The sequence below is a fragment of the Mandrillus leucophaeus genome, unplaced genomic scaffold, assembly GCF_000951045.1.
Source record: "Mandrillus leucophaeus isolate KB7577 unplaced genomic scaffold, Mleu.le_1.0 Scaffold114, whole genome shotgun sequence".
Classification (NCBI taxonomy): domain Eukaryota; kingdom Metazoa; phylum Chordata; class Mammalia; order Primates; family Cercopithecidae; genus Mandrillus; species Mandrillus leucophaeus.
The window spans coordinates 1,290,767-1,317,471 of NW_012099654.1; the positions used below are offsets into that span (position 1 = coordinate 1,290,767).

A 26,705-nucleotide genomic window follows, 5' to 3' on the forward strand; every position below is an offset into this window, starting at 1 on the left:
CATAAACCTATATAATATTTAAGAAACTCAGCAAACTCCAAACAGGATAAACTCCAAGAAATCCATGTCCAGAAACATAATCAAACTACTGAAAACTAAAGATAATGAAAAATTCTCGAAAGCACCCAAAGAAAATGGTACATTACTTATAAGGGGACCATAATTCAAATGACTAAAGATTTCTCACCAGAAACCATGGGAGACAGAAGGTAGTGAAATATAATCTTCAAAGTCCTGGGGTTGGGGGAACCTGTTCACTCAGGATTCTATATTTTATAAAAATATCCATAAGGAATTAAGGTGAAATAAAGACATTCTCAAATGCAGAACAGACTTAAAAATCAGTTGTCAACAGACCTGCTCTAAAAGAATTCTAAAGAAAAGCTTTCAGACTAAAGGAAATTGATACTAGAAGAAAACTTGGAAGACCAGGAATGAAGGAAAAGAAATAGATTGTAAATATTTGGGTAACTATAGTAGACTATTCTTCTCCTCTTGAATTCTTTAAAGTATGTTTGACAGTGGAAAGGAAAATTTATGACATGGCCTAATGGAGTTTTCAATGTACATATAAGTAGTGTATAAGACAATTATGAAGAGGATTGAATAAAAAAGACATACATGAAGATTTATTCATATAATTTGAAGACATGGAATATTGTTTCTAAGTTCACTATGAAAAGTTAAGTGTGTGTGTGTATAATCCATAGAGCAACCACTAAAAAAATGACACAAAGAGATATAGTAAAAAATACAATAGATAAATTAAAATTGAATACTAAAAACTGTTTGAATAAACCAGAAAAAGCAGAAAAGATGGAACAGAGGAATGGAAAACAGGGGAGGCAAACAGAAAACAAATAATAAAAGTATGGACATTAAATGTAAATGGTCTAAATAAATCAAAAGACAGAAATTGTTAGAATGAATTAAAAACACATGATCCAACTACATGCTATCTATGAGAAACTCACTTCGAACATAAATTATACAGGTAGAATCAAATGGAAAAGTATAAACCAGGTCAATACTAATCAAAAAAAGGGAATAACTGTCTAAGTAAACTTTGGATCAAAGAAAATTACTAAGGGTAAAAAGGGACACTATATAATCATAAAAAAGTCAATTCACCAAGCATATCTAAAAATACTAAATATATAATTAACAAACAACAGAGCTTCAAAATACATAAAGCAAAAACTGACAGAACTAAAGAAAAAATAGACAAATTCACAGTTACAGTTGGAAGTCTCTTTCAGTAATTAATAGAACTATTAGACAGAAAATATGCATGAACATAGAAAAACCGAACAATACCATCATCTAACTGAACTAAACTGACATTATAGAACACTTTCCCAGCCGACATCATTTCATTTTTTTCCTTTCCCTTGTGGAAAAACTCCTCAAAATAGTTATCTAAATTTACTCTCCCCCATTCTCTCTTTGAACCATTTGAGGCAAGATTTTGCCTCCATCACCGCACTGAAACTGTCCTGGTCAAGTTCACTGATGACCTCCATGTTGCTAAATCCAGTGGTCCAATATTGGTCCTCATCTTTTCTGAACTTTCAGCGGCATGTGACACAGTTAATCACTTCCTCCTCTTCAAAACACTTTTTCCACTTGGCTTTCAAGTGAAAGTCACTACACTTCTTCCTCCTATTCAGTGGCTACTCATTCTTAGAAACTGGATTTCTCTTCATCAACCCAGCCTCTGACTTCTGGGTGCCCCAGGTCTTAATCTAGTTCTCAGATCTCTTCTTCTACCCCTACTCACTCCTTTGGTCATCCCGTCCAGGTTCACAGCTGTAAGTGTCATCCATGCACTGATGACTCCCACATTTGCATCTACAGGTAGCTGGAACCTTGCCCTCTCACCTCTCTTCCCTCTCACTTATTCCATTCCAAAAACTCTGGCCTGCTTGTGCTTCTTTCAAAATGCCAAGTATATTCCTGACTTGGGACCTCCCACTGTCTGGGATATTCCTCCTCCAGATAGCCACATGGCTCACTCCCTTGCTTCCTTCAAGTCTTATCTCAAAAGTTACCTTTCCAGAATATCCTCTCTGGCAACACAGCATAGCACAGCAGTTAAGAGTCCAGTCAGTCAGCCTAGGTTTCAATCCTGACTTTGCCACTTCCTGGTGGTGTGATCTTAAATAAATTTAATCTATCTAGGCTCCAGTTTCCTCATCTTTTAAATGGGGATAATTATAGTACCAACCAAATAAGGTTGTGAAATTTTTTTTCTTGGTCATCTCCCCCAATTAAAATGTAAGTTCTAAGAAAACAAGAACTTTTAGTTTGGAGGGTTTTTTTTTTCTGCTGTAACTCAGTGTCTCAAACATTGACTGACACAGATTAGGCTCCCACTTCAATCAATATTTGCCAAATAGACGAATGAAGGTATAAGTGAAAAAAAGAGAAGGATATGAAGAAAATATTCCTTATTGATCAAAAGATGAACACAGAATTTCAAGATTCATTGAATGAATGAATGAATGAAAATGGTGAATCAATTATAATGTAAGCACTGTGAGTGTAAGGACCTTGTTAGTATTCCCTGATTCAAGGTCACAGTAGGCACTCAACATTTACTTGTTGTATAGCTGAATGAATGAATGCCCTGTTTAGTCTCCTGGTCCTTGATCTGCAAGAATGAGACTCTAACAGGGAGAAACATGAGCATCGCCCAGAGAATCCTGTTCATATGCTGGTAGGCCCAGTGCTGAAATACCCACAGGAAATGGAGGTAAAATGCTGGATGTTTTACAGCAAAGGCCATTCTGAATATTTCAACAATTGAATAATACACTAAAAAGTTAGTAAATATGGTCAATTTTTAGTCTATGCTCCCATTTTCATGTTTCCCAACTTGGGGTTTCCTCAAGCATGGGCACACACACACAAGTCACAACCAATAGGTAAATACTAGAAGGAAGGTAAGGTAGGGCTATGGGATTATTCTGTGATACAAGAGGGGCCCAGGGCAGCTGTGGTACAAGGACAAACAGATTGTAGGCCTCTGTGGGGCTGCTCTCTGGGATGATGGCCATGATAACTGTACTTAGACCAGGAGGGCTAAGAATAGCCCTAATGGGTTGGGGGTGAGAGACCACTGGAAGAGTGGTCTTTCCAATAATATGATGATGACAACACATTTACGAAGTGTCAGGCATTACATTGAGCACTTTGCATGCATGCTCTCACTTAATCCTCACTGGTCCTAGATGAAATAGGAAATACTCTTACCCCATTAAATGAATGAGAAAACAGGCTAAATAATATTCATTTAGCGAGTGGTGGCAGCTGGAATTCTAAGCAAAAGTTCTCAACCACTTACTTCCAGAGATAACATCTACCCTGGGAGGGATTTAGAATCACCTGGTCTGGTCTAGGAATCTTGGGAAAGAATCTGGAGGAGAGAGGATAAAGGTCAAACTTCTATGGAAACGTACTACGTAGGGAAGGCCAGACTGGAGTCTGTGGTAGACTAGACAAGTATTGCCAGCACCCAAGGGCAAACCAGAGAGTCTAGTTTCAGAGTGCTCCCTCGGCCTGTTCTATTCTGTCATCTTTGAGGCTCAGTAAAGTCCTCTTGAACATGCCAGTCTTGACTCATCTCTGCTCTGGAACCAAATACAACCTCATGTGTATGAGTTGTCCAGGATATTAATGTGAGAAGAAGGGCCCCTTCTCTCACTCTGAAGCCCATGTGGGGTTGGGTGAGGGTGAGTAGGAAGATCAAAGCAGAAGATAAAATGCTGTAGATGGAGTCAAGAGCTGCCCAGTCCTTCCAGGGCTAGGTTCTGGGGGCTATTTTATCAACAAAGGTGACATTCTCTACAGAAGGTCAATACTAGAAAATCATACAAAATGCTGGGTATGTGTACCACATTGTCATTAGGAGGTGTGGTCAAGATTCTGGAACTGGGAAAGCAACCAAAGGCATAGGACATAAGCCACAGAAATGCAGGGACATCACCAGCGAGATTCCAGTATGGCTGCCAGATGGAATCCTCCTGGTCTGAAACTGCTCTGGACAGGTCACAGGCTCTGGCTGGCTTTTGCTCTCAGCTCCTTAAAGTTACCTCTAGGCTCCTTCTTTTACCCATAATAGGTGCATCAGAAGTACTCAGCACAAAGAAGGTGCTCAGGAAAGATACGCTAAATGAAAGAATGAAAACAGATTTGGGCCGTAAATGCCAGCCAGTGAAATACTGATTTAAATTGACTTGCTTCCATGATTTATCTATCTTAGGACACATGTCTAGAGTCAAACTTTAAAAAAAAAAAAAAAAAGAAAAAACCTCAAACATATCATAAAGGTGGAAATATTAATAAAAGATATTTTGGAATGGTCTAAAACTGAAGAGCATATTTAATCTAATGCAACAAAAGTCTACTGCACATACACACACACACACACACGCACACACACACAGCTTCAGGGGGTTAGGGGCTGTCAGGTAGACTGAAACGCCAGTAACTAAATCCTTATGGAAGCAGATAAACTACTAAATATAGAATCAAGTCTTCTTTCAGATCATCTCTCCTATCCTGACAAAGTACTTTCATTGGAAAGCTTACCCTAGTAAGCTACTCATCAAGATATAAGCAGCATCCATTGATATCTTACAATGCTATAAGACTTTGTCCTCAATAAACAAAAGAGGAGGTTTTCTCTCCTTGAGGGCCCTTTAACCACGAAAAGGAAGTCAAGGCAGATTCTGTGCTCCAGGGCCTGCTCCTGAGGAAGGGGGATGTAGGACTGCTTAGTCCAGAGAGCAAGCCTGTGGCACCATTTCCATATGACTGGCCTTCATCAATGGTAGGGCTTGCATTGTGTCACCCAGCCTTCTCTTAGGGAAGACAGCAGAGCGAGAGGGCATAAAGGAGAAGTACAACTAAGCAACCACCCAAAAAACAAAACCCTGGCAAACTTGCTGAGCCTCACAGGGTGTGCTGCCTTCCACTTTACTTACAAGCTCAGGAGCCGAGGTCAGTAACAAAAGCCCACAGCACTAAGCCACGGGGTGAAATCATGGTTTCCCTACTCCAATGACAAGAAGGAAAACAAACTGATTAGCTCTCCACACAGCCAAGCCCTTACCAACACGAATCACCACACAATACTCCTGTGAAATCTTCCAATTCAAAGGATTTGCTACTTAACAGCAGTATTCCCTTTAACGTTATTGGTTTTTTATTGCATTTTTATTATTTATATCTGTTAACCCTGGATTACAATTTTTTATCATTAAAAGATAAATTAGTCAGACAAGGCAATGATGCACTTGGTTTCCATGACAACACTTCACAAAAAAAGTTCAACCTGCTGCATCACCACAGAGCACTTTGAAAATCATTTCCTAGCAACCCCACGGGTATCCAGAGACACAGACCTTCATCTCAGCCTTTTACTCCTAAGAGAATTACACACATGATGACAGAGAAAACAGGTCACTGGGTTAGCACAAACATTTCAAGTTGGTATATTTCACTAATGTGTGGAGCAAAATAATTCCCAGCTATGTCTGCAAGGAGATGATATATGCAGCTATGTGAATGTCTCAAACACACGGCATCTTCCCCCTAAGCAATGAGCTATGAAAGACATTAAACTAAATTCCACTTTGATTAACTTGATTTAAAGGCAAGTGATCACCTTTGAATAATTCACAAATATCTATGCACCTATCTAGAAAAGAGGAATTTTTAAAGCACCCTCTGCCAATCTGAAAGACAGTGCGGCCCTCTCTGTTTCAGGCTTATCACAGTACAGTGATATGCATCAATATATTGGGAAAATAAGAAGAATGTACAAAGTTTAAGTGTACATAAAGTGAAGTGACTTCATAACAAAGTTTACAACCTACAAGACAAGAAGCTTTTGCATAAGTAAATGTGAAATACTGAGGAATTTTTTTAAATATGAGAAATGGATGTTTTTCTATGCTTGCAAAATTTCTCAAAGTTCTCCAAAATAACACATTGTAAAATTAATAAAATATACAATGTGAAACTGTAAAACAGCTGATTACTGTGCAAGTTAGTCTCCAATTGCAAAAACCACTATGCCCATCCACATCCACTGTCTGCCCTGCTCTCTGTCTTGGGAGGCTGATCTGTGCAGCCTGCACAAGCCTCCCTTGTGGCTGGCTTCATGCTGTATGCGGCCAGTGGGAGGCACTGGCAGGGCACTGGAGCATGAGAGGAGACAGAAGTCAGGTCACTTCCTCCCCACTCCTTCCCTGCTTCAGTGCCCTGTCCTGGCAATAGCATGTGCCTTCATGAGTACCGCTTATGCCAGGGGCCCCCCAGCCTACAGTCCTAGGGCCAGTAAGGGCTGAATACAGTTGCTAGTCTGGGCATCTCATTTTCCCTTGTCTTTCCTTATCTCTGCTCACACCTCTGTAAGTGGAACCTACACTGAAGTCTCTTCATCAGAACTGTCTGGGGTGAGCTGTTTCCCGTGGGACCGGGACTGATGCAACTTTGACAACTGCAATCAATTCTGAATTAACACGTAGCAAAACCTTTTGTCACACAGCTTCCTTTTGACATTGTTACCATTATCATCATTCCTACTTTCTCTGATTATCATACAAAAGAAGATAGAAATGAAGGTGATTTGGAATTCCCTCCCTTTAATCCTAAATCCAATTACTTCCACTGTAACAGAGAAAAACGGCCTAAAGAGAAACAGAATTTTTCCTTAAGAACTTTAAGTCAATCTAAAAAGCAAGACTGTTTAATCCAAGCAAAAAGCAAGAAGAACTGAAAAGTAGAAAGGGGAAGTTCCCACAGACTTTCCCCTACTTCCTTTTAAGCTGGGTCTTTGTTTGTGTCCTTCCAATTTCCACACTTTCCGCTCTATCCGCCTTCATATGAGCAGGTAGAAAATGCATTCCAAAACAACTACATGTGAATTTTGTTTCAGCCACCATGTGGAAATTATTTTAACCGCCATTTCTTCTAAATTACCAAAACAAATATCAAGTACCAACACACTGCGTGACTCCATGCACCCAAACCAGAAATCTGGCCCACATTTAATTCTAGTGCTTCCAATGATTTGGGGTTAATGCTAAACTTCTGAACCAAATCTAAACCTTAGTTTCTGCACTTTACAGAAATGGTGAGCAACTCTCTCAGTTCTTATTAAGAGGTCTGAACAACATGTGTCCACTACCGCCTCCTGTGGTGGCAAAAAATGGTGCTGCCTGAAGATTCTTGAGACTAAGTCTCTTGCTTTTCCTCCAGGTCTCATCAATTTCTTCTCCCAGACTGGAGTCAGGTAGTGATTCTCAACTCTTGACTTTGCATTGACATTGAATGTGCAGCTTTTTAGAAATGCACAGAGTGGTCAGGTGTGTTGGCTCACGCCTATAATCCCAGCACTTTGGGAGGCCAAGGTGGGCAAATCACCTGAGGTCAGAAGTTCGAGACCAGCCTGGCCAACATACAAAAAACACAAAAATCAGTGAGGTGTGGTGGTGGGCGCCTGTAATCCTAACTACTCGGGAGGCTGAGGCAGGAGAATTGTTTGAACCTTGGAGGCTGAGTTTGCAGTGAGCCAAAATCATGCCACTGCACTCTAGCCCAGGCAAGAGAGAAAGATTCCATCTCAAAATAAAATAGAATAAATTAAAAATGCACAGGCTGGGCAGACCCCATGAGATTGTGATTCTAGAGCTCTGGGATAGGACTCCACAGGGGATTCTAGCATCCATCCCTGTAAAGCCAGTGTGGGAAGTGGTGCCTGTACTCTGGCTTCCTGAGCTAAAAAGTTGCAGTGTAAATTAAGTTGGCAAGGAACACTGATACAGTTTTTCTGAAGGCCCCTGGATCTAGCAGAGAACTGAAACCCACGTTCATGTTGAGATTTCACCTATGGTATCTTATTTAATCCTTAAAAACAATCTTGAATGAGCCATCAGGGAAATGCAAATGAAACCACGTGAGATACCACTTCACACCCACAAGAATGCAAGAATGGTTGTAATAAAAAAGACAGGCAATAACAAGTGTTGGTGAAAACATGGAGAAATAGAGACCCTCGTACATGCTGGCAGGAGGAGAAACTGGTACAGCCACTTTGGAGAACAGTTTAGTGGTTTCTCAGTTAAACACATAGTTACTGTACAACTCAGCAGTTCTATTCCTAATATATATATACCCAAGAGAAATAAAACCATATGTCCACACCAAAACCTGTGCAAGAATGTTCATAGCAGCATTATTCCTAAGAGCCAAAAGGTCAAAACAACCCAAATGTCCATCAATGGATGAAAGGATCAACAAAATGTAGTATATCCATATAATGACATATTATTTGACAGTCAAGAGGAATGCAGTCTGATATATTCTTCAACGAGAATGAACTGTGAAACATCATGCTAAATGAAAGAAGCTGGACACAAACACTACATATTGTATGAGTCCATCTATAGCAAATGTCCATAATAGGCAAATCTATAGTGCCTGAAAATACATTAATGGTTGCCAGGGGTTCCTGGGGCAGGAGTGCAGAGGGGTGGGGATTGGAACTGACTGCTAGTAAATTCAGGGTTTCTTTTGGGGGTGTTAGAAATTATTTAGAATTAGCAGTAATGGTTTTACAACATAGTGAATATACTGAAAGCACAGAACTGTGCACTTTAAAATGGTTAATTTTATGTTTTTCTAATTATATCTCAATTTTCAAGAAAAAGTCAGTTACATGACACTTTATAGCTTGTGAATGGTATTCTATAGCAGTATCTGCATGCCAGAGTACAATATTCCAAGCACTAGACATAACTGGTGGATGCGTGTCCCACCTTTGGTCTAGGTTTACTAAAATTCTGACACTAATTTTTCTTTTATCCAACTGTTTGCAAGAAAAATGAATTCCGTATTTGATTCTCTCTCCTACCAGTGGAACATATGGCTTAACTAGAAAGAAAATTTACACAGTTACATTGATTAAATTGAGAACATAAGCTCTGTAAAGAGTATTTTGAGTTGGGCTCTCCTATCGTCAGCCTCTTAATTTACAAACTTACATAAACTCTTACAGACCTCTCCCTTCCACCCTTTCCTTTCCCTCTGTTAGCTTATCTTTCCCCTGCTTCCTAATAAGAATGTTCTGCCAAAACCTGGACATCATTCCAGACTGTTCTATCTCACACATCTGCCTTGCCCAAACATCAAATAACTTCCTAATTGTAAAATAAAAATGTATGCCCTCCTATTGCACTACTTTAATCCAGACCCTCTTCATCTACCACCCAAATCATTATAAATGCTGCTAAAACTGATCTCCCACACTAATGAGACCACAATTTGGACTGTGTCATTCCCCTGTTTAAAATCCTCCCTGTGATCACCTTGATAAAATCTTTGTTCTTCAGCCTGACAAACGAGGAACTCCAAAATCTGACCCTCATCTTTCATTTTCTCCATTTCTGACACCTTCTATATGTCTTCCACACATGGTTGACACAGAACTACTTGGATGGTGGTCCTCAGGTATTCTACCCGCTCAATGTTTGCTCATGTTGGTCCCTCTGCTTGGAATCTCTCCCTCCCTCCTCTCCCAGCTACACATCAAATTAATCCCTATTTTTCTTTCAAGGTTACACTCAGACATCCAGACACTGCGTTACTGAAGAAGCGACGTCCGTGCCAGGTGGGTTCCATGCTCTTCCTTCATGCTTCCATGGAACACCTCCTCTCTCAGGCATTACAGAACTGTAGCAGACACTTGTAGGGCAGGCAGCTTCCAACACAGCCCCCAATAATTCCCACCTCTTCGTACTCATGCCCTTGTGTAATGCTCTCCTCCACGTCCATAATATGACTACCATCTTACTGATAAAAGAAACTGTCTCTCTTGCTGGCTTTGATAAAATATGCTGCTATATTGGGCAGGATGGTGTGGCTGTTGGCTGGTGGTCTCCAGCCAACAGCCAGGAAGGAGCTAAAGCTCTCAGCCTAACAGCCATCTAAAAAGTGAATCCTACTAACAACCATGTAGATAAGCTTAGAAGATTTTCTCCAGTGAAGCCTTCAGATAAGACCCTGCCCTAGCCAACATCTTGATTGCAGCCTTGTAAGACACCCTGAAGTACACGTACGACCCAGATGGGCCGTGCCTATACTCCTGACCCAGAGCAACTAATAATAAATGTGCGTGTCTCAAGCCCCTAAGTCTGTGGTAATGTGTTATACAGAAGTAAACATCTGCTTTTGTGTTATCCCCTTCAATTACTCCAACTAAGTATAAAGTCACCTAGGGAAGCAACCATCCTGTTCAACTTTGTATTCCTAAGTCTCATGCACGTGCTTGATGCCCAGTTAGGCCCTCACTATATGTTTGTTGAACTGAACCAGTCTGCCCCAAAGTTTCTGCATATTTGACCCCAATCTTGCTTCCCCCTCCTAAACTGAGGCAGGTAACCAACCCTGTCTTCCATTCTGCACGACTCATAGCATAGTTAAGATACTCCACTTCCAAGATTATCTCTTATGGACATGCACAGGCACACCTCCACTCTTTATATTACTTTCTCCATCTTTCAGTTCCCATCTATACCTCCAAAATTTTGTTATGAATCTAATTCATATTTGCTGTCTCTCTCACTGGTGCCTTCGCTTCTGCCAGTCTTTCTTCTTCTGCCCCACCCAAACTTCATCACACTATCTCACTCATTCATGTACAACTTGTGAGCCAAGAAACCTCCTTGAGCACTGATAGTTGATAAAGTTGATACATTTATATAAGGAAAAAGAACAAGGTCAGTTTAAAAATTATATTGGACACAAGAAAGCACTACAGGAAAAGTATCATTATGGATCAGATATGCGATTCTATCACAAAGATAAAATCCAATTTCTGAAACATACAAAAGAATATACATCTATGCATTCCATTTCTAAAGTGGGAAAAAAAAACTTGATTTTAGGTCTTGGTGATTAATACCAAAATAAAGTACCATTATGCTCTAAGCTCTCATGAAGACTCAAGAAAGTTCTTTACAACAATCAGTGATACAGAGCCTTCTGTGGCATTCTGTGGGTGCTGACCGGGTTAATGCCAGTGTAAACGCATAGAACTTTAATATAAGTGGAAAGGCAGAAGTGAAGATGAAAATGCAGCCACTATTCTTCTCAAATCACTTTGCTGCCATAATAAGGGAGGAGAATTACAAGTCCAACAGATGCAAGACAAACCTCCTCTAGAAAATTTGTCTCAGAGATCTCACACCTCCATGAAAATGTAACTATAGCTGGGTTAAAAGCAGAAAAAGTACATTTTACTCAAAGAAAATTCTCTGAGATTAAGATCTAGAGATCTTAAGCTTAAGCTTGAGCTAAAACTGTATTACTATTTTGCAGTTACTAGACAACTAAAGAGTCCAAGGAAAGTCTTTGTATGATAGGCAGAAGTTAATGCTCTGGATAGATAAACATATTCTTTCTGGAAAACATTATGTCACTATTGTACTAAAAAATTAGACTGTATGATATGAAAATATATAGGCATAGGGCCATTCCCTGTATCACCATTACAATAGCAAAAATCAGTGGAAATAATTCCCCCAAAAAACATCAATAGGGGACTGGCTGAATAAACCAAAGTACAGCCATGTAATGGTATACTATGCAGCTATGAGTAGGAATGATTTCTGTACTATGATGGAAGGATCTCCAGGATATTTGCTAAGTGAAAAAAGGAAAATGCAGAAAAGCGACTTCTGCAGAACATGTTAATGTGCACTTTAAACAATGGTATGAAATGCATAACATTTTAAAACATAATTACCAATAAGACAGAGGGCATAGAATGTAAGAGACAGAGATAAAATCTAAATGTCTCTGAATATACCATATTTTATGTTGAAGCATATAAATAATTTACATTCCTATAACACTAAATTAAACACTAAAGAAGACCAAATCAAAAGTAAAATGAACTAAATAATCCTAACTGTATTGTGCTAATCACTAACTGGTCTATTGTTAGTAGAACAGTCACATAAAAAGGAACTGATTCAAACAAATTACAAACATAGTAATTTGCCTGCTCACCCCTAGTGGGATATACCCTAATATCAAAAATCACTGGAAAAAAATTAAACTGTTTACAGTGTTCATATTGATCATGAAGTCGTATTGATCACTGGTATTCTGAGACGTGTGGGGGGTGTGTGTGTGTGTGTGTGCGCGCGCACGCATGTGGCATCTAACAAATGAGGAATTATCATAGTGATGTTAAGAACCAGGATTTGTGTCATGGGAAAGAGGAAATAGAAACGTAAGACTGATGAGGTTGAGGAAAAGCCTTGTAGTCCTAAATTTAAACTGGATGAATAAGTATACACTCACAGTACATTTTTATCTTTCAAAAGTATCTATTTCCTGGCTGTGTCCACTTAAAAAGCCCAGAAGCAATGACCAGTCCATTAGCAATGAACTCCCCAGATCATACCTCTAAATACCATTTTTCAATAAAAATAATTAGGTTCCTGGGAGAAAAGGACTAATTCTAGATCAGAGACAGGGAATGGACGCAACAAACCTAGAACATTTTGTCAATCCAAAAGGCAGGAAATCTGTCAAACATTACTAGCAGACTATGAAAAGGACACAGGAGCCAACGTGGCTACTCCCAGTAGACAAAGTCAGGACAATTGAGCGTCAGTAAGGACAATCACTGCAATGGACTATGATACATCTAATATTTATAAACTGAAAATTTTATAGGAATTCTGAAATCATCACTGGTTACCTTTGGAGGATGCTAGGAAATCAACTCGTTATTTTGAAAACTGGCAAATAGAAGAGTAGAATCAAGCATGTGCCCTGCCTTTCCCATATGAACTGACCAACTATTTGATGGAGGGAAGTTTCTCTTTATAGATGCATTCCAGAAGCATTGTAGAAAGAATGGTAGGCTTTTGCAACCCCTAAGGAATTAATTGATCTAGGCAACAATCATCAGTGGCTGCTAACGTCACCAAGAGACACAACCAGACATCATGTGCCTCCTGACGGAGGTCCATGACACTACCTATGAAGTAGTCTTCCCAAAAAGAAACAAGTGAATAAACCTGAATCCTATCAAGCCTCTAGATCTAACTACCAACATACAGGGAATACAAGGCCAGAAGAATGTGGTTAATGATACCACAGGAATGTAATCAGCAAAGTCCAGACTGTGGGAAACTCTGCTGGATAAATGACTCAGTTTCTTCAACAAACAAATTGTTAGAGAAAAAGAAAGAGAGGAACGGGAACCCACAGAGCAAAAGATTCTTAAGAAATGTATCAATTGATTGCAATAGGTGGATCTTATTTGAAAGATGATTCAAAAAAAATCTTTAAATGAAAATGTTTATGAGATAGGGAAACTTGAACACTGTCTTGGTACTTAATATTAAGAAATTACTTTAATTTAGAGATTTGCTAATAGTATTGTGGTTGTGTTTTCTAAACAGTCCTTATCTTTCAGAGTTACATGCTGAAATAGTTACAGCTGAAATAAGAGGATGTTTCGGATTTGCTTTAAAAGAGTCCCAAAATATGGGGAAAAGTAGGAGGTATAAATAAAATAATAGTCTTAATTTGTTACTGTTGAAACTGGGGGATGTACTCATGAGGTTTCACTATCCTATTCTCTCTACTTTTGTGTACATTTGAACTTTACCATAACAAAAAATGTTCAATTATGAATTGGCTTGTATATTATTATCAATAATAAGCAATACTTACTGGGTGTTACATTCAAAGCTGGCAATGGTACATATATTGATTATATCATCCTCACAGCAACTCTATGAGGTCAGAACTTTCACTATCCTTATTTTTCTACCCTTAGACAGAAGAAATTGAAAATTAAAGAAGCTAAGCCATAGAACCAAGTAGATGGTACATATAAGACTACAGCATAGTTCTCTGACATCAGATCCCAAGTGTCCAATGAGAAAAGCAAGAACCATTTTATATACATTAAGATGAGATACCGCTGTAGAGAACTGTTTACAAAGGTGTTAGAAGGTATGGATGAACAAAGGAAAGATGGAGGTAGAGCTCGAGGAACTAAAAAGATAAAGCAGTAACATCCAGAGACAATAAACTGTTAATACCCTGGGCTGACACCCGCCAGCCCACACTCGTGCTGATCAGCAGGGGGTATGGGGGTGGGGGGGGGCTGGCACCATCACCACTCAGGTGGCACCACTGCCACTTAGCAGGGGCCACTGCTATCACCTGTTCCTTTCTCTCACATTCCAATTTCCTGCCAGTATCTCCTACCTGTGGAATTTAAGAGGAAACCATCTGGCAAAGTAATCTGGAAGACGCAGCTTGCAGACTTCTAGCCTCATATAATACAAAGGAGAAAATGGGAAAGCAAAAATGGAGCTACGAACTAAGAGACAAAAAACCAACACCACTACTGTGCTATACATGTCAAGTTACAATGTCAAATTGTAATTGCTTGACTTAGAACCTTGATGTAAATTTCACTTTCTTCCTCCCTATTTCCATCATGGTAGCTACTTGTGTGGTCATTATGCACTTGAGATGTGGATAGTCCCTACTGAGATGCAGTGTAATCGCAAAATACATTCTAGACTTTAAGAACTTAGTTCTGAAAAAAAGAAAGAATGTAAACTATCTCATTAACAAATTTTATATTGAGTACATGTCAAAATAATATTTTTAATATATTGGTTAAATGAACACATATTAAAATTAATTTACCTGCTTATTTTGACGTTTAAAAATGTGATTCATAAAATATTTTAAAATTATATGTGCAGGTTACATCTGGGTCACATTTTATTTCTACTGGGTAATGCTGCTTTAGAGCTTCAACCCAAAGTAAGCCTTATCTGGCAGTCTCTGAACCATAACACCCAAGGGCATTCTCAGCCATCAACTCCACCAGACTTTAGAGTCCTTCTTAATCAGTTCTCTTGGATCCTATTTGTGTCTGGCAGCTTTGAGCTCCAGGCTTAGAAAGCCTGATCTTAATTCTATCTCTGGCCCCTGTCTGTGGCCGTACAATTGTCTGCTCCTTGGCTTTTCCTCAGAGTCTTCAGCTGATTACCCCTCAGGCTCACAGTTCTTCATGCTCTCCCAGTAGGAGTGTCTCACCTGGAAGAACCCAATTCCCAACCCCTAACTCCTGCCAGCCAGCCGGCACTCAGTCAATACACTGCCTTCCCACAGAAGACCACAATACAGGGCACAAACAATGGAAGCTCCTGAAAGGTGGAACTATGTCGTATTCTGTTTTTTGAGATGCAGTCTCACTCTGTCACCCAGGCTGGAGAGGAGTGGTGCAATCTCTGCTCACTGCAACCTCTGCCTGCCAGGTTCAAGCAATCCTCCTGCCTCTGCCTCCTGAGTAGCTGGGATTACAGGTACAAGCCACCATGCCCAGCCAATTTTTGTATTTTAGGAGAGATGGAGTTCACCATGTTGGTCAGGCTGGTCTCTAACTCCTGACCTCGTGATCCACCCACCTCAGCCTCCCAGAGTGCTGGGATTACAGGTATGAGCCACCACGCCCGGCCATCATATTCATTTTTTAATCACTCCAAACCTAGAGTAGTGCCTTAGTATAAGGCAGAAAATACACATACACACGTACTTAAGAACCTAGCGGGTTTACAGCGACTGTACCTCTGTCATAGTTGTACCAGTCCTTTTGGAGATGCATTATCCCTACAGAGCAAGGAGAAATCATGCAGCTTCTCCAAAGTCACAAAGTTTGTACAGGGCAGAGCTGGAACTCAAGCCAGAGTCAGTGAGTAACTTTCCTTCACACCAGGTTACCCTTTTGTAGCCACAAACATTATAGCAAAGGAGCTGCAAGGGGGCCTTGTGAAATGCCTCCTTTCAAAAGCTCCATGATGTCTGGGGCCTTGGCACGACTGGAGAGGGCTAGGTGGACACCAGGATGTGCCTCCACCCCCAGGGTGGTCAGTGGAGTCCTCATCTACAAACAATGAGTTTCGAATAAGGACACACTCAACTTAGCTGAAACGGTTTCTTCAAGAAAAGTGCCTCACCAGCTTGAATAAGTTCCCTTCAGTCCAAACTGGGCAGTCTGAGCACAAATAGGTTTAATAACCGCAATGCATCAACACATCCAATACACACAAACTCATAACAATTCATAATGATACTAAGCAAATTAACAGGCAAAGAACTCCTGTCGCCTTAGGAGAGTGCTAGGGAATCAACTCTTGAAACAAGTTTCTTGAGGCATTCCAATGAATATATGAAGACAAAATGATAGCGTATCACCATTTTACAACCTCTAATGACTAATGGATATAAGCAATGATCATTAATGAGAGTTAGCATCACAGAAAAGAGACAACCAAACATCCTACAAAACTTAGCATAGTCCGATTTTCTGTTAGCATCACAGAAAAGAGACAACCTCCACCCTACAAAACGTAGTATAATCCAATCAAACCTCTAAATCAAACTGCAGTTTCTAGCAAACACAGACAGCAGGGAAATATGTTAGATGCACCACGGGAATGCAATAAGTAAACTTTAGATTGGGGGAAAATCTACAGGACAAACAACCCAGGTTCCTCAACAAACAAATTGCAAGTATATAGAAAAGAGAGACGGGAAGGGGAAGCTACAGACTAAAAGAGACTTAAGAGGCATAGCAACCAACTGCAATGAGTGGAGTTACTGTTTGGATACCAACAAACAGTACAAGAATAAGCAGTAAGACAATTAGAAAAGTGTGATTGATATTAAGTTGTCATATTTTTGGTGTATAATCGTTTTATGATTTATTTTTAAAAACAGTTATAGTTAAAAGATACCAACTGAGCTATCTGTACATGAAACAGAAAAGAAGTGCCACAAAGAAGCTAGACACACCCCTTTTTACCTGCAGATAAAATAGGACAGTGAAAACAGGACGGTTGAGCAGATGTAGCTCTGGGTCCCTAGCTGTGTGATCTTGGTCAAGCCACTGGAGCCGCCTGTGCCTCCGCCTCCTCCCTAGCAATGTGAGGTTAATAACACCACCTGAGCCCCTCAGCGCCCCAGCACACCATGGATCACTAAAGATAACTACTCCCTAAAGGAACTTCACAAATTCTCCCTCATCTGCTTCATCAGCCTCTAATTAAACCCACTTCCCCCAAAGGACACCCATACAAAAGAAACGAGAGTTCTAATTCAATTTTATGTTTCTTTCACAGCAATATTGTTTCAACAGTGTAAATACATTCCAGCTACATAATGGACTAAAACTTTTTTGTGCTAACCTAGAAACCTAAATGCCACATATAACATTGTTTCTACATGAAAGTCTTTCCCCAATAACAACTAGGTGCCTTACAAACTAATGTTCGTCATATAGTCTGCATATAAAAGTGAACACTGCCTTTCACATTCATCCAAAGCACTTCCTGGTTGTGTTTTAGGATTCAAAGTTCTCACCTTTGATACAACAAGAGATTCCAATCTTTTGCCCCACCTCCTTGTCCGTTCTTGAAAATCTCAACTAAGTCTGCAAAACTCCCCTCTACCACTGCCCTTAGGGAGATCAGGCTAAGTGGATCACACTCCCCTGCCCTCACCTGTTCCTCCCAAGGGATGAAGGCTCCACAGTCAGTCAGCCAGTGCCAGGGCCTGACAGTCCTAATGGACCAGATCACTGCAGAGAACAGCCTGGGTGTCAGAGAGCTCACCCTGGGCTCCACATGTGACTGAGAAGAAGGGCAGGGCAGCAACCACAAGGACAGGAGGACCTGCAAGAGTCTACTAGGTGAGGAGGGTCCTGAAACTGGCCTTACGGACCCAGCATTATAGATGTGGGAGGGGGAGAGCAGGAAGTCTCCTGCAAACTTCCCCGCCTAGGTATTCTGCCCCAGCAACACTTCCCAGAGCAGGTGTGTGTGCGTGCGTGCATGTGTGCGTCTGAGGCTGCACATGACAGATGGATCTGGGATGAAAGGTGGTATCCACCCAATGCTTGCACAGCCACAGACTACGCTGATCCTTGCTCCCTTCAGTCTTTATTTGGCCATCCTTCTTTTGAGTATCACACTCTCGATTGTGGGGGAAAGAGACTTCTAGTTCCAACTAAGGCTCAGCTCCAAACACTGTTGGTGGCTTTTGTTTCCTCGCAGAGACCCCATTTCTCAGCCAAGACTGTCGATCAGATTTTTAAGCTGAAAATGAGTATGTCCCACAAGGTCCCAGGACCACTAGTGGCTGAAGTGTGGATTGGTGGGTCATCACTGACCTTCATAAATGTATCTGTCTCTCCATTTGGTCACTGCTCTCATTTGAAGCTCCCTCAGCAGGAACTCTGGAGTGGACAAAAGCTCTGGCTATCCTGAACCCTTGTCATCACATTCCAGTTCCGGAGCTTTAATGTTATTTGTGGTTCTGATGTCAGAACGGCACCTTTTTCTTCATATGGTACCCTGGGTGACAGATTGCTTTAAAATCTCTCATGCATCTTCCTATAAAAATTTCCAAAATTCAGGGTCTTGTCTCAGTTTTATGACTCACACAGACAACTGAGTCCCTGGAGTTAATCATTACATCTTCCTATTTGAGAGAAAACAGGTTTTAGATGTACAGGGTATCATTTTCCCAACAATATAGTGTCTGACAGCACCCAAAACGCAGCAATACAAAAATCGACTGAGCTCATGCAAAATGCTTCAAAGAGCAATTAGAGACTGAGGCTTCAGGCTACACGTTTATACCAAAGAATTCCACAGGGAACCAACCACCTCAGGATAACACCAAGGCCTTGACCTTTAAATTCTGCTGAGTGTGGGCTCAACAGTCATGGAACCCAAACCCCACCTTGGGCCTTGGACTGGCAAGATTCTACTATGTCATCACCTCTGGAAATCCAACTGAGGCGGACAAAACCCACGTCTGTGGCAGCAGTTTCCAAGGCTTTGGGATAACACATCTCTCTATAAATTCAGTTAGTCATCTATCGGCCAAATCAACGTACTTGAAAGTGTGGGATACATTTTCCATAAAAAACAATTATATGTTTCAAAAATACCTAAATCTAAATAACCGAAATCTCATTTTAATTACCCAAAGAGTAATAATAGCAACCATAAAAATAAGAGCAGCTACTATTTGTACAGCACTTACAAAGTGTCAGGCACTGTGTTCAGTGAAAATAATGACAACATGTTGTGTCAGAGCTTCTCACATTTTGTGTGCATTTTTAAATTCTTCTCCAACTTCAAAACACTCTAGTTCAAGTTAATAGAAGGGGTGACAGTGGATATGTCAAAGGAAAAATCTCACTCATGAGGCTCCCTGCTCCCCTTCCCTCTGCCTGTTTATCATCCTTCTGCTCTAAATAACTGCAGTTCCAGGACCAGCCACACTTGGGGCTTCAGGCTGTGTGGCCACAGGCCTGAGTGTGCAACACACTTAAGGGATGGGCTCACGGGGTGAGAGACCATTCGGACCCTCCTGCCTTCAAACTTCAGTCCTTGCCTTGGGAAATTTATCCCACCTCTTGCAGCCCCATTTTCCTCTTTTCTAAAGTGAAAATAATAAAGTGTAGCTCATAGCAGATCAGGAGAAACCATGCAGATTTGGTGAAACAATGTATATAAAGTGCTCAGCAAATAGCAAGAACTTAAATAACAACTAATATTATTATAGCTATCCTGTTTACTTTGTTGCGAAGTGTACAAACTATGCTTGAAAACTTAAATTGCCTTGGAAACAAGAGGCAACCATGAAATATTCTTATTTTCATTGATGGATTATCCAAAAGCAAAATGGTTCCTTGATTTTTATTACAGCAATCACAAGCTTCTTAAAGCAAATTTTCAGCAGAGTAGGATAATTCTACTTCAGGAACTACTTTTCTGTGCATTCTCCCTAAGGAGGTAGAAAGGAGGGGACGAAAGAAACCAATGGTAAAGAGTAAAGCAAAAAAATCCTAAATAAAAGCTGGCTATTATCTGCTGATGGGAGAAAAAAATAAACTGGGGAAGGAGTCATGAACAACTAATTCTAAACTAATATATACTACAACTTGTTGAGAAGTAGTGTTTTGGGCCAGGCATGGTGGCTCACGCCTGTAATCCCAGCACTTTGGGGGCCAAGGCAGGTGGATAGCTTGAGCTCAGGAGTTTGAGACCAGTCTGGGTAACATGGAGAAACACCGTCTCTACAGAAAATACCAAAAAATTAACCAAGGGTGGTGGCACCACCTGTAGTCCCAGCTACTCGGGAGGCTGAGGTGGGATGATAGCTTGAGCCTGGGAGGCGGAGGTTGCAGTGAGCTGAGATCACACCATTGCACTCCAGCCTGGTGACACAGTGAGACCTTGTCTCAAAACAACAAAAAAAGTGTTTTTTACTAAAATATAACTACCAAGAATTCCACTGTAGGGTAAAGGTAACACCTATCTTTAAAAATAAATTCCCGGACACATTTTAATATTTTTAAATATGTTCTAAATGTACACATTCTTTATTGAAAATATAACCTTATAAGCACATAGCAAAATTCACTTTTTTTAAACTTTTCGAGCCTGTGGAGAGAAGATTATAGAAAGCGCGAAAGTAAAAACTGAGAAGAAAAATGGAATAAACTGATAAGGCTGGATCCTGAGTCTCTTATGAGGCTCAGGTCTTTCTCCCCCATTCCACCCTTGGGCTTTGAGTTCAGGATAGGGAGAAGGACAGCAGGCAGGGGCCAGAGGAAGTGATAAAACACATGTATCAGCAGTCACGGGACAGAATGAACTGAAGAGAAGGATATGTTTACAGCAATAACTTCGAGGTCTCCGACCAAGATAATTGGACATATTTTAATATCATTAGTCATCAAACAGGAACTGTAAACAGTGAATTAAGTGGCCATTTTAAAATGCCATTATTTTAGACAACCATCAAACTGCCCATCACAATTTGAGTTTATCTATACCGAGGTAGCTCTAGTGACACTGAACATCTCTTACTGCCTGTTACGAAAAGCCTTTGGGATATGCTCAGGATATTTTTCATTTGCCCCTCCAGACCCACTCTCCACCCTGCTCAGTACCCTGGAAAACCCCAATCAACAGATTCCCTTTCCCTCTGGTTTCCATATGTGGAAACCAGCAGGAGCTTGATGAAAGGGAGGACAATGTCATGAAGGGATTTACTGCTTTGGCTCCCTCCCTGCCCACTCCTCCTGAAGGCTACAGCTTCTGAGGGTTTCTCTGACCTACAGGTTTGGTTTCTCAGCTTCCCATAACCACCCTGATATGGTTTGGCTGTGTCCCTACCCAAATCTCACCTTGAACTGTAGCCTCCATAATTCCCATGTGTTGTGGGAGGGACCCAGTGGAAGGTAATGGAATTATGGGGCAGTTTCCCCCTTACTGTTCTCATGATAGTGAACAAGTCTCACGAGGTCTGATGGTTTTATAAGGGGAACCTCTTTTGCTTGGTTCTCATTCTCTCTTGTCTGCCACCATGTAAGACATGCCTTTTGCCTTCGGCCATGATTGTGAGGCTTCCCCAGCCACGTGGAAATGTAAGTCCATTAAATCTCTTTTTCTTTATAAATTACCCAGTCTCTGGTATGTCTTTATCAGCAGCGTGAAAATGAACGAATACACACCCCCTCCCCTTGACTCTTCTGGGGTAGTAACAGCTCCCTCTTTTTCCAGCCCAGGGTGCTTCAGCTTCATTTGTTGTCTTTCCTTCATTCTGCCAAAAAATTTGCAGTAATCCCTTCATTTGATTATTCTGAGTTACCCCTTTTGGATGTGCAGTCTGTTTCCTGCCTAGACTCTGTCTGATCAGGGTGCAAGGAAGGATTGCTTGGTTGGTCTTGTGTCATTTGGTACCGGGTTCACAAAGTTACCTACAGCCCTCTGATTGGTCACCACAGCCTCCTGAATAGAATAGAAAGTGAGAAGTTTCTATTCTGCCATCAGAAGTCTCAACCTGGTTCAACAGCTGTCACCCTTGCTGAACCACTAATTTCTAGATTTCCCTTGCCTGCCTGGCCCCAGCATTCCCACCTGCTCCCTGCCCCCCTCCAACCTTGCTGGATGTCCAAACTCTGGACTCTTGTCTTCCCACCTGGTTCCACAGGGCTCACTCCCTTCTTCCTATTTTAATTACTGGTCTTAACTCATGACCAGTCTAGTGCCACACAATCTGCCCTGCCCTCACCAGCATGTCCTGTCCTGCTGGTGCCCAGGCCATACCTGGTGGTCAGCAAAACAGGATTTCAGTAGATACTGTATCATCTCTGAATAGCTGGCAGCTTATACTATGTTACATCCTGGCTTGAGGACTTACTTTCCTTTAAAAGGAAAAATTACCTGATGGTCCTTAAAAATTCATGGAACTACTGAAGAAAGTCATGAAAATAAGGAAAATGTGCTCATTCATTCTAATTAATGTGTTGGGAAAAGGAGGAACTAAACTGTAATCTTATATACAATGGCAGAAGGCAAACTTGAATCTTATGAAAACAGCCTGCAGGACTCACTTGAGCTTACTAAACTTTATATTCCATTTTAAAATGAAAAATGATGGTGAAAGGCATAGCAGGAATTCCAAGAGCTGAGAAGAGAATATGTGCCTGTATCACGTAACATCCAGTCTTGCTTTAGGCTTCTCTTGTGGTGGCAAAGCAAGACATTACGACCTGTACAAACCCAAAAGGATCCTGGGGAAAACTTACCTCAAGAAACCAAAGTTGGCTACAGGATCCAGCACTCTCCTCACTTACAGACTTTTTAGCAAATCTCGGAGGCTCAGAGTTTGACTTCTTGTACAGCGATAGGTTTCCCATACAGAAGTGAACTAAGATGAAAGCAGTGCTATGACTAGTACCCCAGATAAAGACAGTGTGGTACTATGCACTCTGCTAGAGGTGGCCCCACCTCACTCACCTGGCCAACCGACAGATAATTTAATTCACTGAAAAGCAGTGGTTCTCAAATGTGGTCCCCAGATCAGTAACACTAGCATCTTCTGGAAGCCTGCTAGAAATTCAAATTCTCAGGCCCCACCCAAGACCTACTAAATCAGAATCTCTGGGAGTGGAGTACAGCAATCTATATTTTAACAAGCTCTCTAGGCGATTCTGGCGTACACTAAAGTTTGACTCCAAAACACCTACTTAGAAAACAAAAATGACTTTTCTCCAATATAGCTCTACTCCTCCCCCAGATAAAATCATATTATTATTTACCATAAGGTCAGTGGAATATCTATTTATTTTCCTTTTACATATAGTCAACTCAGGATTATCCTCACAAATTCTAGAATGCTATGGAACAGAAAACATAGAAGTCACTAATAACTGGTTTAGGCACACCATTTCACAGGAGATTTATCCTCCTCATTAGGCTTTGCTTACCAAATTTCATGGATATTTCCTGAATCGCTAGCACCTACAACACAGTCTGGCCACAAATACTGAATGAACAAATGAGCACATTCTGTATGAATGGAGGGAAAGCGGGGAGCTGGTGATGCTGCCATCTGGAAACTAACAACGTCCTGTGTCTAATCCACAAGAGTTAACCTACACCGCGGTCATAGCAAGTTGATGGTATTGTCAGTAAAGATTCCTTTCTACAACTGGTTGTCTAGTCCCAGATGCTCCCAAGTAGGAACAGCTGGTATGAGAAAACTTGTAAGAATCCCTGGTTCTTCCCAGAGAGAGGTTCAACCATCTCCTCTGAGGATTTATGAACAAGAATTACAAAACTGGCACAATATCAAGAGTGAGCATCCTGCAGGATTCTCCTGTTGGAGTACTATTTTTGAAAAGGCAAGCAAAAAGGAAAGAAATTGCTAGGAAGTTGCATTTTTACAGCAATTGGGAGACAAATCTAACTTCTTACCAGAAATGGAAACCCATGTGATATCATTGCACTGCATATGAATTATTAATGCTTATAATCCTTTTTTTTTTTTTTTTTGCAAATTAGGTATTCAGGAAGGTTCCTGTTGACATCATGTTTGACATCATAATGCCTCATCATTCTAAAAGCTTAATGAGATGAATTATTGCTAGAAAAGAGAGAGCGATCAAGCACACATTTTTGCACTCTGGGGAATACCAGAGGCCAAGCAGATAATGAGGATACACTTCATAATTGATGTAAAGTGGTGGGGGGAGGGGGTGGAAACTATTACAACTTTCCACCATTGTAAACAGGACCAAATGGTAAAGATTTTACTTTTTCCACCTGTGTGCTTCGGAAAGGCGTGGGGCACCACCACGTGCCTAGCAACTATCTCAAACTCTTAAGGCAAAAAAAGAATGCTTAGTCTACGAAAAATGAAAGTAAAGTTTTTATAAAATTATCTCAGCAACAAAAGGGCACAGAACATGTGAACTTTAAGATTGAGAAAAGACAATACGACGCCCAGTCACAGGCCTAAAAGGATACTATTAAATATATTAGGGCAGTTCTGTGATAACAATTCTGTAAGATTTGCATAAATAACTCTGGTCTCAAATTTCACTTCAAATATATACTTTCTGAGATCTACACAATGCAAAGCAGTGTTAAGTCACTGAACCAGCAGTTTCATTTCCAACATTCCTAGTAATGGGTTAGAGTGAATTAAGCTCTTATTTGGGAATCTTGTTGATAAAGCAAAATGAGTTCAATTCTAACCCAGGTCAAGCCTTTTAACACTTAAGCCAAGTAGCAATGAGATTTACACAAGTTTATACAAGCTACTAATAATTGGGACTCATTGTCCCTTCAGTTTTTACTTCATTTGGTCTCTAAGCAGCCTCTTGAGGGAAGTATTAAAAACGTACAGAATGGGTTCATTCAGTATTCTTTCTTCTACTGAACAAACATGGAGTAGCTAGAGTTGCCAAGCACTAAACTGAGATTCTTGATATTCTGGAAAACAAAAATTCACAATTTCTCTGGAGCAACCAAAAAAAGTATCACAAAGTTCATGAGCTGTCACCATTTTGAACTACTGCTTCAGGTCTTCAACCATCAGGCAATAGGATGGTCTTTACCGATAACAGCCCAACTTAATATTTTCACCAAATTTAACATTTTCATCCCTGAAAATTGCTCCTAAAGCTAACTGTGTGTGAACAGGGAGGGGGAGAGAGAGAGAGCCTGACAAAAGCAAAGTATAGCTTTCAGCACATGCCTCTAACAAATGGACAACTGGTAGGTTTGTACTGTCATGAATCCTAGACTCTAGTCTTCAGATATGCTATGTTAAGATCACACTGTTAACATTCAATAGTTAGGAGAGAAAGCTTATTTCTGGCACATAGTAGGTGCTCAATAAATGGTGTTTTTATTATAATGGTGATTATGATTACTGCCAGAGAAACACTGCAACCACAAGCAAACATCAGTTAAGCTTCATGTTAAACAATCAGATGCTGTTAAAAAAAATAGGTTCATTAAAAAACTTCTGGACTTCCAGATTGAAGCCAAAATATGTTATTCTTCTCCTCACTGCTCCACTGTGGGCTGACTTCACCCTATGAAGACCAAGTTTTTAACTACTAAAAATACAAATGTGTCTTTGACAAAAATCCACGGAATGGTTCTTGGTAACCTATTGGCCAGGTAAAGGCTGTGATTCTATCTGACATTAGGAGTCATAGAGATGTGTATTTCTTCTCTCTGTACAATGGGATATGCCAATGTCATCTTGTTTGCTGTAAGGAAAAAAGACCCAGTGCCCAGATTTACACAATGAAAAGCCTCTTACATTTAATAGTACTTTGAGAACATACAGGAGGACACTATTTAAATAATTATTTTTCTTCTGTCATTAAGAAATAAATATTTAGCGACTGCTTTAACCACTTAAACAATTTTTTCCACTTCCTCAAAATCCCACTTTCTGGAAAGACCATATGTATGTGCAGAATCAACCTCAGACAGCTGTACTGCACTGGAAACCATGTCCCCTCACGGTGGCTCTGCTGACACTCCGAACTCATGGCCCGATTCTCTCAATTCTGTCTAGGATGCAGCCAACCCAGAGAAACGCTACAGTGACAAACAACAGGTTCCACTCTGCTCCGTTCCCACATCTCTTCTCAAAACACGAACACTTATTCATTCACAAATCCCTACGCTCGGTGCCTGTGCTGAGACTCCAGCCTGGCTGGTAATCCCAGGTAAAAATCGGAATATGGGGCACTATCTATCCTGGTGCTGCAACTGCACCAGTCACCTACAAGGCATGCAAATTCAGCTCGTGCTCAGATTTCATTCAACAGGACTGGCCACCGAATGCTCTCAATGGTCCCCACCCCTCTTCCTCCAAGCCACAGCCTTCCTGTCCTCAAGGAGGAACAGACCAGACCACCTGCTTCTCTCTGCGCTCCCTTCCCCGCCCCGTCCCCCAGGACCAGCTAAGGACGCTCCCAGGACCCCTCCAGGGGCCTTTTTCTGTCCACATTTCCTGGGCTCCCACCATCTCCACAAATGAAAAGTAAACTCCTCCTTAGTGACAACCTCTCCAAACCAACCGCGTCACGGTCACCCAACTCCGCCAGAGCCCCCAGCCCGTGCAAGCCCCGCCGACGGGGCGGGCGGCCCCCACACTGTGTGCCAGCGCGGGACATTTACCTTCACGCTGGTGTAGCTGGTCTGAGTCTCGGCCTCGGCGCTGCTGCAGCAGTGGCGCCTCCGGCCCCTGCTGGTGGT

At 41.0% G+C, this 26,705-nt stretch overlaps 1 protein-coding gene across 2 annotated transcripts in view; it reads right to left on the bottom strand.

The window, feature by feature from the left end:
• Positions 1-26,705, bottom strand: part of PDE8B (phosphodiesterase 8B) — a 243,906-nt gene that overhangs the window by 184,561 nt on the left and 32,640 nt on the right. The window contains exon 1 of one of the 2 annotated variants that reach the window (XM_011996265.1): positions 26,628-26,699. The exons of the other annotated variant lie outside the window; for it this stretch is intronic. The gene's annotated coding sequence lies outside the window, so the exon portion shown is untranslated. Of the gene's footprint in view, positions 1-26,627; positions 26,700-26,705 lie in introns of those variants that run through there. 2 annotated transcript variants of the gene reach the window in all.